Source organism: Schistocerca gregaria, chromosome 1, assembly GCF_023897955.1.
Source record: "Schistocerca gregaria isolate iqSchGreg1 chromosome 1, iqSchGreg1.2, whole genome shotgun sequence".
Classification (NCBI taxonomy): domain Eukaryota; kingdom Metazoa; phylum Arthropoda; class Insecta; order Orthoptera; family Acrididae; genus Schistocerca; species Schistocerca gregaria.
The window spans coordinates 354,163,169-354,178,809 of NC_064920.1; the positions used below are offsets into that span (position 1 = coordinate 354,163,169).

Consider the following 15,641-nt stretch of genomic DNA (forward strand, 5'->3'; position numbering starts at 1 on the left):
AATGGAAAAAAGAACACATTGACACCGGTGTGTCAGACCCACCATACTTGCTCCGGACACTGCGAGAGGGCTGTACAAGCAATGATCACATGCACGGCACAGCGGACACACCAGGAACCGCGGTGTTGGCCGTTGAATGGCGCTAGCTGCGCAGCATTTGTGCACCGCCGCCGTCAGTGTCAGCCAGTTTGTCGTGGCATACGGAGCTCCATCGCAGTCTTTAACACTGGTAGCATGCCGCGACAGCGTGGACGTGAACCGTATGTGCAGTTGACGGACTTTGAGCGAGGGCGTATAGTGGGCATGCGGGAGGCCGGGTGGACGTACCGCCGAATTGCTCAACACGTGGGGCGTGAGGTCTCCACAGTACATCGATGTTGTCGCCAGTGGTCGGCGGAAGGTGCACGTGCCCGTCGACCTGGGACCGGACCGCAGCGACGCACGGATGCACGCCAAGACCGTAGGATCCTACGCAGTGCCGTAGGGGACCGCACCGCCACTTCCCAGCAAATTAGGGACACTGTTGCTCCTGGGGTATCGGCGAGGACCATTCGCAACCGTCTCCATGAAGCTGGGCTACGGTCCCGCACACCGTTAGGCCGTCTTCCGCTCACGCCCCAACCTCGTGCAGCCCGCCTCCAGTGGTGTCGCGACAGGCGTGAATGGAGGGACGAATGGAGACGTGTCGTCTTCAGCGATGAGAGTCGCTTCTGCCTTGGTGCCAATGATGGTCGTATGCGTGTTTGGCGCCGTGCAGGTGAGCGCCACAATCAGGACTGCATACGACCGAGGCACACAGGGCCAACACCCGGCATCATGGTGTGGGGTGCGATCTCCTACAGTGGCCGTACACCTCTGGTGATCGTCGAGGGGACACTGAATAGTGCACGGTACATCCAAACCGTCATCGAACCCATCGTTCTACCATTTCTAGACCGGCAAGGGAACTTGCTGTTCCAACAGGACAATGCACGTCCGCATGTATCCTGTGCCACCCAACGTGCTCTAGAAGGTGTAAGTCAACTACCCTGGCCAGCAAGATCTTTGGATCTGTCCCCCATTGAGCATGTTTGGGACTGGATGAAGCGTCGTCTCACGCGGTCTGCACGTCCAGCACGAACGCTGGTCCAACTGAGGCGCCAGGTGGAAATGGGATATACACTGTACTAGTGCCGACATTGTGCATGCTCTGTTGCCTGTGTCTATGTGCCTGTGGATCTGTCAGTGTGATCATGTGATGTATCTGACCCCAGGAATGTGTCAATAAAGTTTCCCCTTCCTGGGACAATGAATTCACGGTGTTCTTATTTCAATTTCCAGGAGTGTATTTTCTGGAGAGATATGGTGCTCCTAGAGCACTGCATATTTGCCAATGAAGGTATGAGCACCTTTTTTTGGGAGACATGCATTGTTTGCCAATATAAGAGAGCTTGATATTATATGTCCTTTGGTCTTAGAGTGCAGTCAGAAAAGCTGACTTCTGTCGTCTTGAGTGGTTCCCATTACAACTTTTTCATAGTTCTTCATCCTCTAGTCCTAATCTTGGGCATCCGCTATTAGAGTTTCTGATTCAGCTCTCGCTCTACCCCTTCTAAGCCACAGAGATTGGCGCAGGAGCGGAATTCATGGTGGCCCGCAACAAGTGTCACGAGACACAAAAAAAAGTTACAGCTGTGTCTGATCTCTGTAAATACACTACTGGCCATTAAAATTGCTACACCACGAAGATGACGTGCTACAGACATGAAGAAGATGCTGTGATATGCAAATGATTAGCTTTTCAGAGCATTCACGCAAGGTTGGCTCCGGTGGCGACACCTACAACGTGCTCATATGAGGAAAGTTTCCAACCGATTTCTCATACACAAACAGCAGTTACAAGAGTTGACCGGCGTTTCCTGGTGAAACGTTGTTGTGCTGCCTCGTGTAAGGAGGAGAAATGCGTACCATCACGTTTCCGACTTTGATATCGTATCGCGACATTGCTGTTCGCGTTGGTCGAGATCCAGTGACTGTTAGCACAATATGGAATCGGTGGGTTCAGGGGCGTAATACGGAATGCCGTGCGGGATCCCAACGGCCTCGTATCACTAGGAATCGAGATGAAAAGCTTCTTATCCGCATGGCACTAACGTATTGTGCAGCCACGTCTCGATCCCTGAGTCAACAGAAGGGACATTTGCAAAACAACAACCTTCTGCACGAACAGTTCGACGACGTTTGCAGCAGCATGGACTATCAGCTCGGAAACCACGGCTGCGATTACCCCTGACGCTTCATCACAGACAGGAGCGCCTGCGATGGTCTACTCAACGACGAACCTGGGTGCACGAATGGCAAAACGTCATTTTATCGGATGAATACAGGTTCTGTTTACAGTATCATGATGGTCGCATCCGTGTTTGGCGACATCGTGGTGAACGCACCTTGGAAGCGTGTATTCATCATCGCCATACTGGCGTATCACCCGGCGTGATGGTATGGGGTGCCATTGGTTACACGTCTCGGTCACCTCTTTTTCGCATTGACGGCACTTTGAACAGTGGACGTTACATTTCAGATGTGTTACAACCCGTGGCTCTACCCTTAATTCGATCCCTGCGAAACGCTACATTTCAGCAGGATAATGCACGACCGCATGTTGCAGATCCTGTACGGGCCTTTCTGGATACATAAAATGTTCGACTGCTACCCTGGCCAGCACATTCTCCAGATGTCTGACCAATTGAAAACGTCTTGTCAATGGTGGCCGATTAACTGGCTCGTCACAATACGAAAGTCACTACTCTTGATGAACTGTGGTATCGTGCTGAAGCTGCATGGGCAGCTGTACCTGTACACGCCATCCAAGCTCTGTTTGATTCAATGCCAAGGCGTATGAATGCCGTTACTATGGTCAGAGGTGGTTGTTCTGGGTACTGATTTCTCAGGATCTGTGCACCCAAACTGCGTGAAAATGTAATCACATGTCAGTTCTAGTAGAATATATTTGTCCAATGAATACCCGTTTATCATCTGCATTTCTTCTTGGTGTAGCAATTTTAATGGCCAGTAGTTTATATTAAACTTCCTACAAACAGATCCCGTTCATTTTTTCTGTAGGACTAACAGTTAGTGCATAGCGACTGAGAGAATATGAAAATCTTGTGCGTGGTATTGAAAGGCGTTGCGGGTTGCATAAAACCCATTGGTTGAGGCAGGTGGATCATCCTGCATATAATCACCTACTAATTTAATCACGTAATGGTTTTGACAGACTGTACGTGAGCAGTAAATAATATTTATTTGTGTGCTTACACTCTTGGTGTTGCACTTTTAATGAGCAGCAGCGTAATATTCTATTTTTTTAATCATTTGTGCTAGATTTTGTGTCAAAAGCAAACAATGCTTTCATGAAATGCCATGCATGGAGGATATCAGTAATATTCAGCATGTCCGTGGAGACAGAGGACGATGTGTAGAAACCTGTGGCAGCCCTCTTGTCCCCGGCGCCCTTCCGTCGCACTTTGTTTTACAGAATACTGATTATCGTTATTTTCCAAAGTTCTTAAGTTCCTATAAGCAATTAGCGCATCACATGCATTCCCTACCTCTCGTCAGTTCTTCCTTAACAGTGGAAAAGTATTTTTTTTTTTGTTGAGAAGATTTTCGAACAAATTTTCTCCCCACGGGGTTTCTCTGCTACTGCAAGTACTATATGTGTTGCAGCGGCTGCGACGCGCGGTAGCCACCACCTCAGCCGGAGAGCCGGTCTCACCACTTGGAAAGGCGGACGACCTCCAAGCCACGCAGTAGGCGCTAGTCGCCCGCTACCGGTGCCAGCCGTCTCACCTTTCTCCCACTAACAGCTTTTGTATACTTATAGCCATGTACATAACTAATATAAGCGGCTGAAAGGTTTCGCGTTTGGTATTAGCGACCGGCGGCTATACGTAGGAGTAGCTCCGTGGCTCATAGGGCCCTTATGTGTTCCGATCTTTCTAGTGCTACATTTTGCATCGATGTAAAGCCCAACCGTTCATAACACTACCGTCTGCTGCTGCTATACCGTAACTCTACAGTTGGGGGCAGTTCGTACAATGAAATTATTTTTATTCAATCAATTATAGTATAAAGAAGCAGAGCAGTGTTCCAGAATGATATCAGAGCAGTGTTACCCTCTGAGAGGAATTTCATCATATTGACCGTGTTGTACCTAACGAAGGTGGCTTATCGGGAGTGAAAGTAAAAATTACATAAATATTCAAACAGTACCAAACAATAATTTACTTATCCACACTGTTCAGAGAATAAAGAAAATGGTCGCCAGCCTAATTAGGCAGGAGAATGATTAACATTCTTGTTTAAGAAACCAGGTATGAGTAACTTCAACGGACAAATACAACCTATATTTTGCCACACGCGAGTTAAATGAACTCTGATACCTGCATATGTTGACGTTAAGTTTGGAGTTGACAGCTAGAGCAGAACAAACTATTTGCATAAGTATAACAGATAACGATAGACACTACTGCCTTCAGGGCGTAGTCAAACTGAGTGGTTTCACAAGAGGAACCCAATATTGTACAGGATTTGACTTGAATAGCAAGAGTAATTGAAACTTTCTATAATTACGTAACTATGTGCCGTTGAACTACTTTCAATGGAGGGGGGGGGGGGGGCTTAATCTTGACCATTGTAGAGGAGCAAACTAAAGACACTTTCATTACATCAGTGAAACACTTAGCTAGCATGAACATATAACTCTCAACAGTTGCAGTTCTGAACTTTTACTGCAGTGAAACATAAATTTGAGATATTTGTAAGATCCTTTCAACAAGCAATATTAATTTTAGCACACTCTATTGCCATATTAATTTTAATATGCCTTCAATAAAGGACACTCGGTAAACCCTTTAGCGTGAAAGGGACCCTAAGAGGATATGTGACTGACGATAAACCACGGTAGGTGCAAGAGTTCAGTCAAATTTTACCTTATATTTGGGTACACCGTAACATCCTATGAGCTGATCCTTCACCGTACATTACTATAGTGTTCCATTACAGTGATTGCGCAATGTGGTGGCGATTGAATGTTGATAGGTGGATTTGCAGGTAGAATTTCTGGACTCTGTCATTTCTTGGTGGCGATGATAGATACCAATTCCAGAATAGTTCCAGCTCTTTTCCATCAATTCGAGTTATTGGAAAGTGTCAGGAAAAGCCTCTCTCTCGGAACCAGCGTAATACACAACTTTTACATGAGCAGTTGATAGTTTGGTTCCACCTTTTCTACCTAGGCCAACCACAATTTGCCCGCACTACACAGTTCCGTTCCCGAGTGGAACCACAACATCTTTCACATACAAAATAACTAATAACCGCAAGTGAGGGTCAGCAATTACATAATAACAACCAAACATATTAATTAAAACAGAACATTTGCACATATTGACATTTCTACAAAAAATTGTTTAAACAAAATTGATCAACCTCAAGGATAACCGAAGAGATTATGTGAGGAAGACAAAACATCATTTGCTCATATTGTGCATATTACAGTATCGAATTAATCATTCGCTAATTACAGAAGTTCAACGATGGGATGTTGAACAAAATAGAAAAAAAAAGAGTCAACAAAAGGTATGTAGCATCCAAGCTATGGTGCTACTCGTTACCAGCTGAAAGGCCACGACAGTACCCGACAGTAAGGAATTACTTCTATTTTGCAGGAGATAAAAGTTTTTTCAACTTTCAAGAAACCTTCAGTTTTTGTTGTCAGCTTCGATAAAGGGACATTTTTCTCCTTAAAGGAAATGGATACCAGTGTTTTAAAAAAGGAAAAAATGTTTTTACTGCAGTAGAAGTTTAGTTTGAAAGTTATCTGATATGCAAGTGAACAATAAAATGGATAACGAGGCCAAGTCCCGAAGAAAAAGTGTGCACAGAGCAGGGTTGTACAGAAGGAAGGAGGAGAGAAAACGTAGGCAATTGGGAGACTACGGATCTAAGCTCCGCGATTCGACCCGTAATCGGTTGTAGGAAGCTGTCTGACACTCATCGCCTCATCTACTGGTTGCGAGAATCCACCGACAGTTCACGTTCTTCCTCTTACAGGTTTGCATGTTTGCTTATGCCCGTGAGAGATTTAAATTAGGGCTAACATTCTATCAATAGTGAAACTGTAACACCAAGAAGGACATGTGGATGAAATAAACTTTGTAATATATATCAAACAAATGAAAATAAAAGATAACAGTTTCGGAATCATACAGATCACTGTAAAAACAGGCCTCTTCTGAACTCTGAAAACATAAACCTCGAGACCCGATAATGGTTCATAATGGTTCATGGAAATCTACACTCCTTTCTTTTCCTGACATTTATCCCGTATCTTCACGAAGTCGGCAACTCAGTTTTCGGATTTGGCAATGTTATTGGTAAGAGGGTGCCCGGATGCCCTCCCTGCCGCCATCCTTCCTCCCTCCTCCCGCCCCTCCCTCCCCCCGTGACGGAATTTACGCAACCCAACTGTCTACGTCTAGCGTTAATTTTTGTGAAATTGTGCTGGCGTTTTCTAAATATGTGTGTACCGTGTTGCTCAGTATTTACCAAGTCGGATGTGGAAAACGTTATAGCCTATGTCGGGATCGACAAAGCAAGATTTGATCCCCAGGCCGAATGTGAGTTAATAACTTATTGATGAAAACATAAAAACTTCTCCTGTACCTCTTTGGAGCTTAATTCTACAAAAACGAGAAATAGTTCTCAATCGAGTCGCTGTCTTGAACTAGATGAGACCCGCTAAGTCGGATGTACTGTCAGCCATGGAAGACTGAATCACAATTACTAGAATCACATGGTGCGCTAATTCTCTCTAATTGCACGGACACTACCACCCGTCACAATGACTGCTGGCAGCGCCACGTAGCACCGGAGGCCCAGCTCCGATGAGGACGGACACTCTGGCATCGGAAAGCAGGCCGCTGTGATTCCAGAAGAAATTCTGACGGACTGTTATTTCTTAATCTGGTAACATTGCTAAAGCCTTACACAACCGCAAGAAACCTAATTTGAGCTGCCTGGATCTTACGAATGGTTCAAATGGCTCTAAACACTATGGGACTTAACATCTGAGGTCATCAGTCCCATAGACTTAGAACTACTTAAACCTAACTAACCTAAGGACATCACACACATCCATGCCCGAGGCAAGATTCCAACCTACGACCGTGACAGTCGCGAGGTTCCTGACTTAAGCGCCTAGAACCGCTCGGCCACTGCTGCCGGCTCTGGATCTTAAGTTCTTGACGGTTTTAAATGATTTTAAAACCGAATTAAAACAGTTTAGACAACAATAAAAAATTTCATTGGCAGTGGTAAGCAGTTTCGGTCAAAATGTTATCATCCTCGGACCTATTACACCACGACGAGAGGCGTTTGCGGTGAACGGAGCAGATCGTGGATACATGACGCCAACTGTTCATTAGCTGATTTTAGCAGTTGTTGTTCGTGGATCCACGATACCTGCTCCTTTCACCACACCGCCTGTCATCATGGTGATCGTCGCATTTTGACCGAACCGGTTATTCTTTCCAGCTTATTTTTTCCGTCAAGACTGTTTTTAATTCAACTAAAAATACACTCCTGGAAATGGAAAAAATAACACATTGACACCGGTGTGTCAGACCCACCATACTTGCTCCGGACACTGCGAGAGGGCTGTACAAGCAATGATCACACGCACGGCACAGCGGACACACCAGGAACCGCGGTGTTGGCCGTCGAATGGCGCTAGCTGCGCAGCATTTGTGCACCGCCGCCGTCAGTGTCAGCCAGTTTGCCGTGGCACACGGAGCTCCATCGCAGTCTTTAACACTGGTAGCATGCCGCGACAGTGTGGACGTGAACCGTATGTGCAGTTGACGGACTTTGAGCGAGGGCGTATAGTGGGCATGCGGGAGGCCGGGTGGACGTACCGCCGAATTGCTCAACACGTGGGGCGTGAGGTCTCCACAGTACATCGATGTTGTCGCCAGTGGTCGGCGGAAGGTGCACGTGCCCATCGACCTGGGACCGGACCGCAGCGACGCACGGATGCACGCCAAGACCGTAGGATCCTACGCAGTGCCGTAGGGGACCGCACCGCCACTTCCCAGCAAATTAGGGACACTGTTGCTCCTGGGGTATCAGCGAGGACCATTCGCAACCGTCTCCATGAAGCTGGGCTACGGTCCCGCACACCGTTAGGCCGTCTTCCGCTCACGCCCCAACATCGTGCAGCCCGCCTCCAGTGGTGTCACGACAGGCGTGAATGGAGGGACGAATGGAGACGTGTCGTCTTCAGCGATGAGAGTCGCTTCTGCCTTGGTGCCAATGATGGTCGTGTGCGTGTTTGGCGCCGTGCAGGTGAGCGGCACAATCAGGACTGCATACGACCGAGGCACACAGGGCCAACACCCGGCATCATGGTGGGGGAGCGATCTCCTACACTGGCCGTACACCTATGGTGATCGTCGAGGGGACACTGAATAGTGCACGGTACATCCAAACCGTCATCGAACCCATCGTTCTACCATTCCTAGACCGGCAAGGGAACTTGCTGTTCCAACAGGACAATGCACGTTCGCATGTATCCCGTGCCACCCAACGTGCTCTAGAAGGTGTAAGTCAACTACCCTGGCCAGCAAGATCTCCGGATCTGTCCCCCATTGAGCATGTTTGGGACTGGATGAAGCGTAATGTCACGCGGTCTGCACGTCCAGCACGAACGCTGGTCCAACTGAGGCGCCAGGTGGAAATGGCATGGCAAGCCGTTCCACAGGACTACATCCAGCATCTCTATGATCGTCTCCATGGGAGAATAGCAGCCTGCATTGCTGCGAAAGGTGGATATACACTGTACTAGTGCCGACATTGTGCATGCTCTGTTGCCTGTGTCTATGTGCCTGTGGTTCTGTCAGTGTGATCATGTGATGTATCTGACCCCAGGAATGTGTCAATAAAGTTTTCCCTTCCTGGGACAATGAATTCACGGTGTTCTTATTTCAATTTCCAGCAGTGTATTTTATGAAGACCGTTAATATTGTCCACGTGAAATGTAGTCAATAATTACTGTTTATTAATGACGCACGACTCACTTCCTTAGCGCAATGTTCGATCTTGCTGTATTTTAAATTTCATTCTTGTTACTTTTTTTGTCTTATTGTTCCACAAATGTGTCCAGTTTTGCTCCTTTCTGGTATACCTCTTTGTCATATTCGTACGTGATCTCACATCACACATAATTCAAATGACTCACCTCTTGTACTACTGTATTTTCCACCACTATTTTTGTTAAATAATAATTAATTGAAACCCTCAGCTGCCGACAGCTGTTGTTGATATATCTCGGTGGGGACAGCTGAAAACGTGTGTCCCGACCGGGACTCGAACCCGGGATCTCCTGCTTTCATGGCAGACGCTCTATCCATCTGAGCCACCGAGGACACAGATGAGCACGACTGCAGGGACTTATCCCTAGCACGCGTCCCGTGAGACTCACATTCCCAACTGTCCACAATCTACATACGTAATGTACCTAATAGATATTTGCCCATCCCCTCATTACTCGCTCACACTAAGGTGACGATTCCCGTATAAGTTCAAGCAACCTGTGCGCATTCAATTAATTATCATTAATTCTAGAGAAGCTGCACGGTCATCAACGGTGTCTGTTCTTTCGATAACAGTTATTATTTTCACATATACTACTTTTGTTTGTCATCCAACTCGGCATAAGACGTGATTACTACTGTGATAATCGTCGAACACTTAAATCTAGTTTGAGGAAATAATGATGAACTGTCATATAATGCCTGATATGGGCCATCGGCAAATTATTCTTGTATTATGATAATCTTCGGTCCAAGGCTGAACGCGTCGCATGCGATGCGGGAAGTTGCGACAGCGCAACAGGAGTTTCAAAGCGGGTCAGAGTCCATATGTCATCACCAGGGGACATGTTAAAGAGTATTACAGATCCTGTGTCCTTCATTCAGGCAACTATTACGATGATCATTCTAACAGGCAGTCATCGGAGTTCGCACAACGCCACAGAAAACCGAACTGCGGCTCCGTATGACGAAAATGATGCAATGTTTCATGAATTAGAAAGAGCGAGACGAAATGATAACGACTAAGGACTGGTATTCATAAGGAAAATAGCTCAAATCCCCGTCCAATTTACAAGACTTTGGTCTATTCTTTCCGAAAATTCTTCCTCATTAGTAGAAAAAGATGGTTAAAATACTGGAAGTAAGTGGAATTCCCTTTCAGGTTACCTGAGTTAGACTTTACTCGCTTAATCTAAGTCCTTTCAGACGATGCTTCAATGCCAACTTTAATATTCTTTACGACAACTGTTTTGCGTTTATTGCCATTCTCAAGTAACATCTAGTTTGATTTGACATCCACATTGCATCCATAATAGCAATTGTGTCCAATTCGGAGTCATTAAATGACCTGTAGTAGTTATAAAACGTGTGTAATACATTTTGACACTTATTTTATAGTTCATTGACTATTAAGTACTATTTGACATTCGTAGTAAAAGATCTGTCAAATAAGTGTCAATACGTATTTCATACGTTTATAATCACTGCATGCCATGTAATAACTACGACTTAGAGAATGATAGTTTACTGTAGATTCAATATGGACGTCAAATCAAACTAGACGTTACTTGAGAATGGCAATAAACCCGAAACAGCTGATGTAAAGAATATTAAACTTACTGCTGCTTGTTTGGATCTTTTCTTCCAAAATGTCGTGCCATAGCGTATAGTATGCTGCGGGGTCTACTGAACGAAACAAGTTTCCTTCTTTGCCCATATGATCTTGTATTCCGTCTCTAATACTCTTACTCTCGACCCGATTGTCTAATATACTTCCCGTGATGATAGCTTACGGAGTCACTACAGTATATCCTATTATACCCAATTAAATAAAGTATCTGTAGTTATTTATGCACCCTGTATGTTTTTAAACTTTTTCATTTCTTTTCACAAACGTGGAATATGTACTGCGTACCAGTTCTAAGCAAAGAAGGGAAAACAGAAAGGTGGAAGGAGTATATAGAAGGTTTATACAAGGGCGATGTACTTGAGGACAATATTATGGAAATGGAAGAGGATGTAGATGAAGACGAAATGGGAGATACGATACTGCGTGAAGAGTTTGACAGAGCACTGAAAGACCTGAGTCGAAACAAGGCCCCCGGAGTAGACAACATCGCATTAGAACTACTGACGGCCTTGGGAGAGCCAGTCATGACAAAACTCTACCAGCTGGTGAGCAAGATGTATGAGACAGGCAAAATACCCTCAGACTTCAAGAAGAATATAATAATTCCCATCCCAAAGAAAGCAGGTGTTGACAGACGTGAAAATTACCGAACTATCAGTTTAATAAGTCACAGCTGCAAAATACTAACGCGAATTCTTTACAGACGAATGGAAAAACTGGTAGATGCGGACCTTGGGGAGGATCAGTTTGGATTTCGTAGAAATGTAGGAACACGTGAGGCAATACTGACCTTACGACTTATCTTAGAAGAAAGATTAAGAAAAGGCAAACCTACGTCTCTAGCATTTGTAGACTTAAGAAAGCTTTTGACAATGTTGACTGGAATACTCTCTTTCAAATTCTAAAGGTGGCAGGGGTAAAATACAGGGAGCGAAAGACTATTTACAATTTGTACAGAAACCAGATGGCAGTCATAAGAGTCGAGGGGCATGAAAGGGAAGCAGTGGTTGGGAAAGGAGTGAGACAGGGTTGTAGCCTCTCCCCGATGTTATTCAATCTGTATATTGAGCAAGCTGTAAAGGAAACAAAAGAAAAATTTGGAGTAGGTATTAAAATTCATGGAGACGAAGTAAAAACTTTGAGGTTTGCTGATGACATTGTAATTCTGTCAGAGACGGCAAAGGACTTGGAAGAGCAGTTGAACGGAATGGACAGTGTCTTGAAAGGAGGATATAAGATGAACATCAACAAAAGCAAAACGAGGATAATGGAATGTAGTCAAATTAAATCGGGTGATGCTGAGGGAATTAGATTAGGAAATGAGACGCTTAAAGTAGTAAAGGAGTTTTGCTATTTGGGGAGCAAAATAACTGATGATGGTCGAAGTAGAGAGGATATAAAATGTAGACTGGCAATGGCAAGGAAAGCGTTTCTGAAGAAGAGAAATTTGTTAACATCGAATATAGATTTATGTATCAGGAAGTCGTTTCTGAAAGTATTTTTTTGGAGTGTAGCCATGTATGGAAGTGAAACATGGACGATAACTAGTTTGGAGAAGAAGAGAATAGAAGCTTTCGAAATGTGGTGCTACAGAAGAATACTGAAGATAAGGTGGATAGATCACGTAACTAATGAGGAGGTATTGAATAGGATTGGGGAGAAGAGAAGTTTGTGGCACAACTTGACTAGAAGAAGGGATCGGTTGGTAGGACATGTTTTGAGGCATCAAGGGATCACCAATTTAGCATTGGAGGGCAGCGTGGAGGGTAAAAATCGTAGAGGGAGACCGAGAGATGAGTACACTAAGCAGATTCAGAAGGATGTAGGTTGCAGTAGGTACTGGGAGATGAAGCAGCTTGCACAGGATAGAGTAGCATGGAGAGCTGCATCAAACCAGTCTCAGGACTGAAGACAACAACAACAACAACAACACCAAATGTCTTCCCTCAAAATGAAGTAGGCTTCAATTTGGAGCTTTTGCGCTGGAGTGTTCTCAGATGCAATAATTGAACTGTATCAATCTCATTTGCAATGGACTGAAATACTAAAATATATTTTGCGAATAATTTCAATTACAGTTTTTACCATCACTGACTACAACGATTATCTCGCAGGGCAACATAAAATTTTTCTTTGTTGCAGGTGGAAAAACAATACGTAAAGGAGCTGCCGCCACAGGTGTCCACGTGAAAATTTACGTCAGAGTGTAAGTAACACATGACTGGTTTCTTCTAAAAGTGTGGTTGTTTGCAATATAGCTCGTCTGTCTCGTGTTCAGCGAATGAATACTGTTCTCCTTTTAAAATAGATTCATGTGGTCAACCATAAATCTCATAATTCTGTGGCTTTACTTCAAAGTATGAATTTCCGTCTTATTAAATAATCAACTTGAGCTTCGTCGATTAACGTCACGCATGTTCCTGAAGGCTCGTTTTTGTTTTAAACATATTTCTCCTGCATGAAATGACTTCTTGCATAATATTATCCCATATGACGCTAAAGAAGGGTGTTTGTGACGTTTGAGAAGTTAGCTGGCAGAGCTTCTTATCGTTTGATAGAAGCCGTTTGTTTGCCAGACATGGCATACAGCCCATCACGAGTGGCATACAATGTCCATGTCTATATTTTCAATCATCACAAAGATTTTATACTTGAAAGACAAGTCATTTGATCCAGATGTGGACGGTATACACTATGAGAGCAAAAGTATCCGTACAACCCCAAAAACATACGTTTTTCATATTAGATGCATTGTGCTGCTCATTACAGGGATGTTATTGCCGCCACAGGCCGTGCATTATAAACAGGTTCTCGATCTTGTTGTAACATGCAATCGCTATCCCGGAATTGCTCTTCGAAAGTACACACTATGAGAGCAAAAGTATCCGGACAACCCAAAAAAACATACGTTTTCATAGTAGGTGCATTGTGCTGCCCCTAAGCCAGGTAATCCATATCAGCGAGCTCAGTGGTCATTACAGCAGAATGGAGCACTCCGCGGAACTCACAGACTTCGAACGTGGTCAGGTGATTGGGTGTCACTTGTGTCGCACGTCTGTATGCGAGGTTTCAACACTCCTAAACATCCCTAGGTCCATTGTTTCCGATGCGATAGTGAAGTCGAAACGTGAAGGGACACGTACAGCACAAAAGCGTACAGGCCACCTCGTCTGTTGGCTGACTGAGACCACCGACAGTTGAAGAGGGTCGTAATTTGTAATAGGCAGACATCTATCAACGCCAACACACAGGGATTCCAGACTGCATCACGATCCACTGCAGGTACTATGACAGGTGGGAGGTGAGAAAACTTGGATTTCTTGGTCGAGCGGCTGCTCGTAAGCCACACATCACGCCGATAAATGTCAAACGACGCCTCACTTGGTGTAAGGAGCATAAATATTGAGCGATTGAACAGTGGAAAAATGTCGTGTGGAGTGGAGAATCACGATACACGATGTGGCGATCCTATGGCAGGGTGTGGGTATGGCGAATGAACGATGGACGTCACCTGTCAGCAAGTGTTTTGCCAACAGTAAAACCCGGTCGAACAGAAGTATCCGGAGATACACTGGCAGAGAATATGGAGAGCGGTCCATCTTCCCTCTCTCCCTATGGCGGCCGTAGACTTCCGGCATAAGAAGTCACCCCTCATTCTGCCAACGGACTTGTCAAAGAGAGCGGAGTAGCGGACAGAGGTTTAGGGCACTCTCTTGTCCTTGAGGTGGAAAACTGTCCTTGAAGGCGAAAGAATCAGCAATGATCAGCGGCATGAGGATGCAGAAGCCAGTGGAAACCACTGCATTAAAGACACGTAACGTGTATCTTAGGACATGTGGCCTTTAACTGAAGAAGTGTCATGATGATCTCTCCATTGGCAAAGGATTCCAGAATAGTCCTACATTCGGATCTCCGGGAGGGGACTGCCAAGGGGCAGGTTACCATGAGAAAAAGATCGAATAATCAACGAAAGGATAAAGTACTAAGAATTAGGGCGTGAAATGTCAGAAGCTTGAACGTGATAGGGAAACTGGAAAATCTGAGACGTGAAATGCAAAGGCTCATTCTAGATATAGTAGGGGTCAGTGAAGTGAAGTGGAAAGAAGACAAGGATTTCTGGTCAGATGAGTATAGGGTAATATCAACAGCAGCAGAAAATGGTATAGCGGGAGTAGGATTTGTACTAATAGGAAGGTGGGGTACAGAGTATGTTACTGTGAACCCTTCAGTGTTAGGGTTGGTTCTATCAGAACCGACAGCAAACCAACACCGACAACGGTAGTTGAGGTATACATTCCAACGTAGCAAGCTGAAGATGAAGAAATAGAGAAAGTGTATTAGGGTATTGAAAGCGTAATATAGTATCTAAAGGTATATGAAAATCTAATAGTTATGGGAGACTGGAATGCAATAGTAGGGAAAAGAGTAGAAGAAAAGGTTAGAGGACAAAATGGGCCTGGAACAAGGAATGTGAGACGAGAGAGACTAATTGAGTTCTGTAAAAAGCTTCAGCTAGTAATTCCGAATAGTCTGTTCAGGAATCACAAGAGGAGGAGGTATACTTGGAAGAGGCAGGGTGATACGGGAAGATTTCAGTTAGATTATATCACGGTCAGGCACAGATTGCGAAATCAGGTACTGGATTGTAAGGCGTACCCAGGAGCAGATATATCCTCACATCACAATATAGTAGTGGTGAAGAGTAGACTGAAGTTTAAGACATTAGTCAGGAAGAATCAATACGCAAAGAAATGGGATACGGAAGTACTAAGGAATGACGAGATACGGTTGAAGTTCTCTAATGCTACAGATACAGCAATAAGGAATAGCTAAGTAGACAGTACAGTTGAAGAAAAAAAAACATTTGTAAAAAGGGC

General features: G+C 44.7%; 1 protein-coding gene and 1 non-coding gene across 2 annotated transcripts in view; one reads left to right on the forward strand and one right to left on the reverse strand.

Annotated features, from left to right (window-relative positions):
• LOC126345529 (protein scarlet-like) overlaps positions 1 to 15,641 on the forward strand; it is a 315,909-nt gene that overhangs the window by 182,950 nt on the left and 117,318 nt on the right. The window contains exon 2 of the mRNA XM_050002109.1: positions 12,907 to 12,970. The gene's annotated coding sequence lies outside the window, so the exon portion shown is untranslated. The remainder of the gene's footprint in view (positions 1 to 12,906; positions 12,971 to 15,641) is intronic.
• Trnas-uga (transfer RNA serine (anticodon UGA)) lies at positions 9,394 to 9,468 on the reverse strand. The gene has a single exon. It is a non-coding gene; the product is annotated as a tRNA-Ser (tRNA).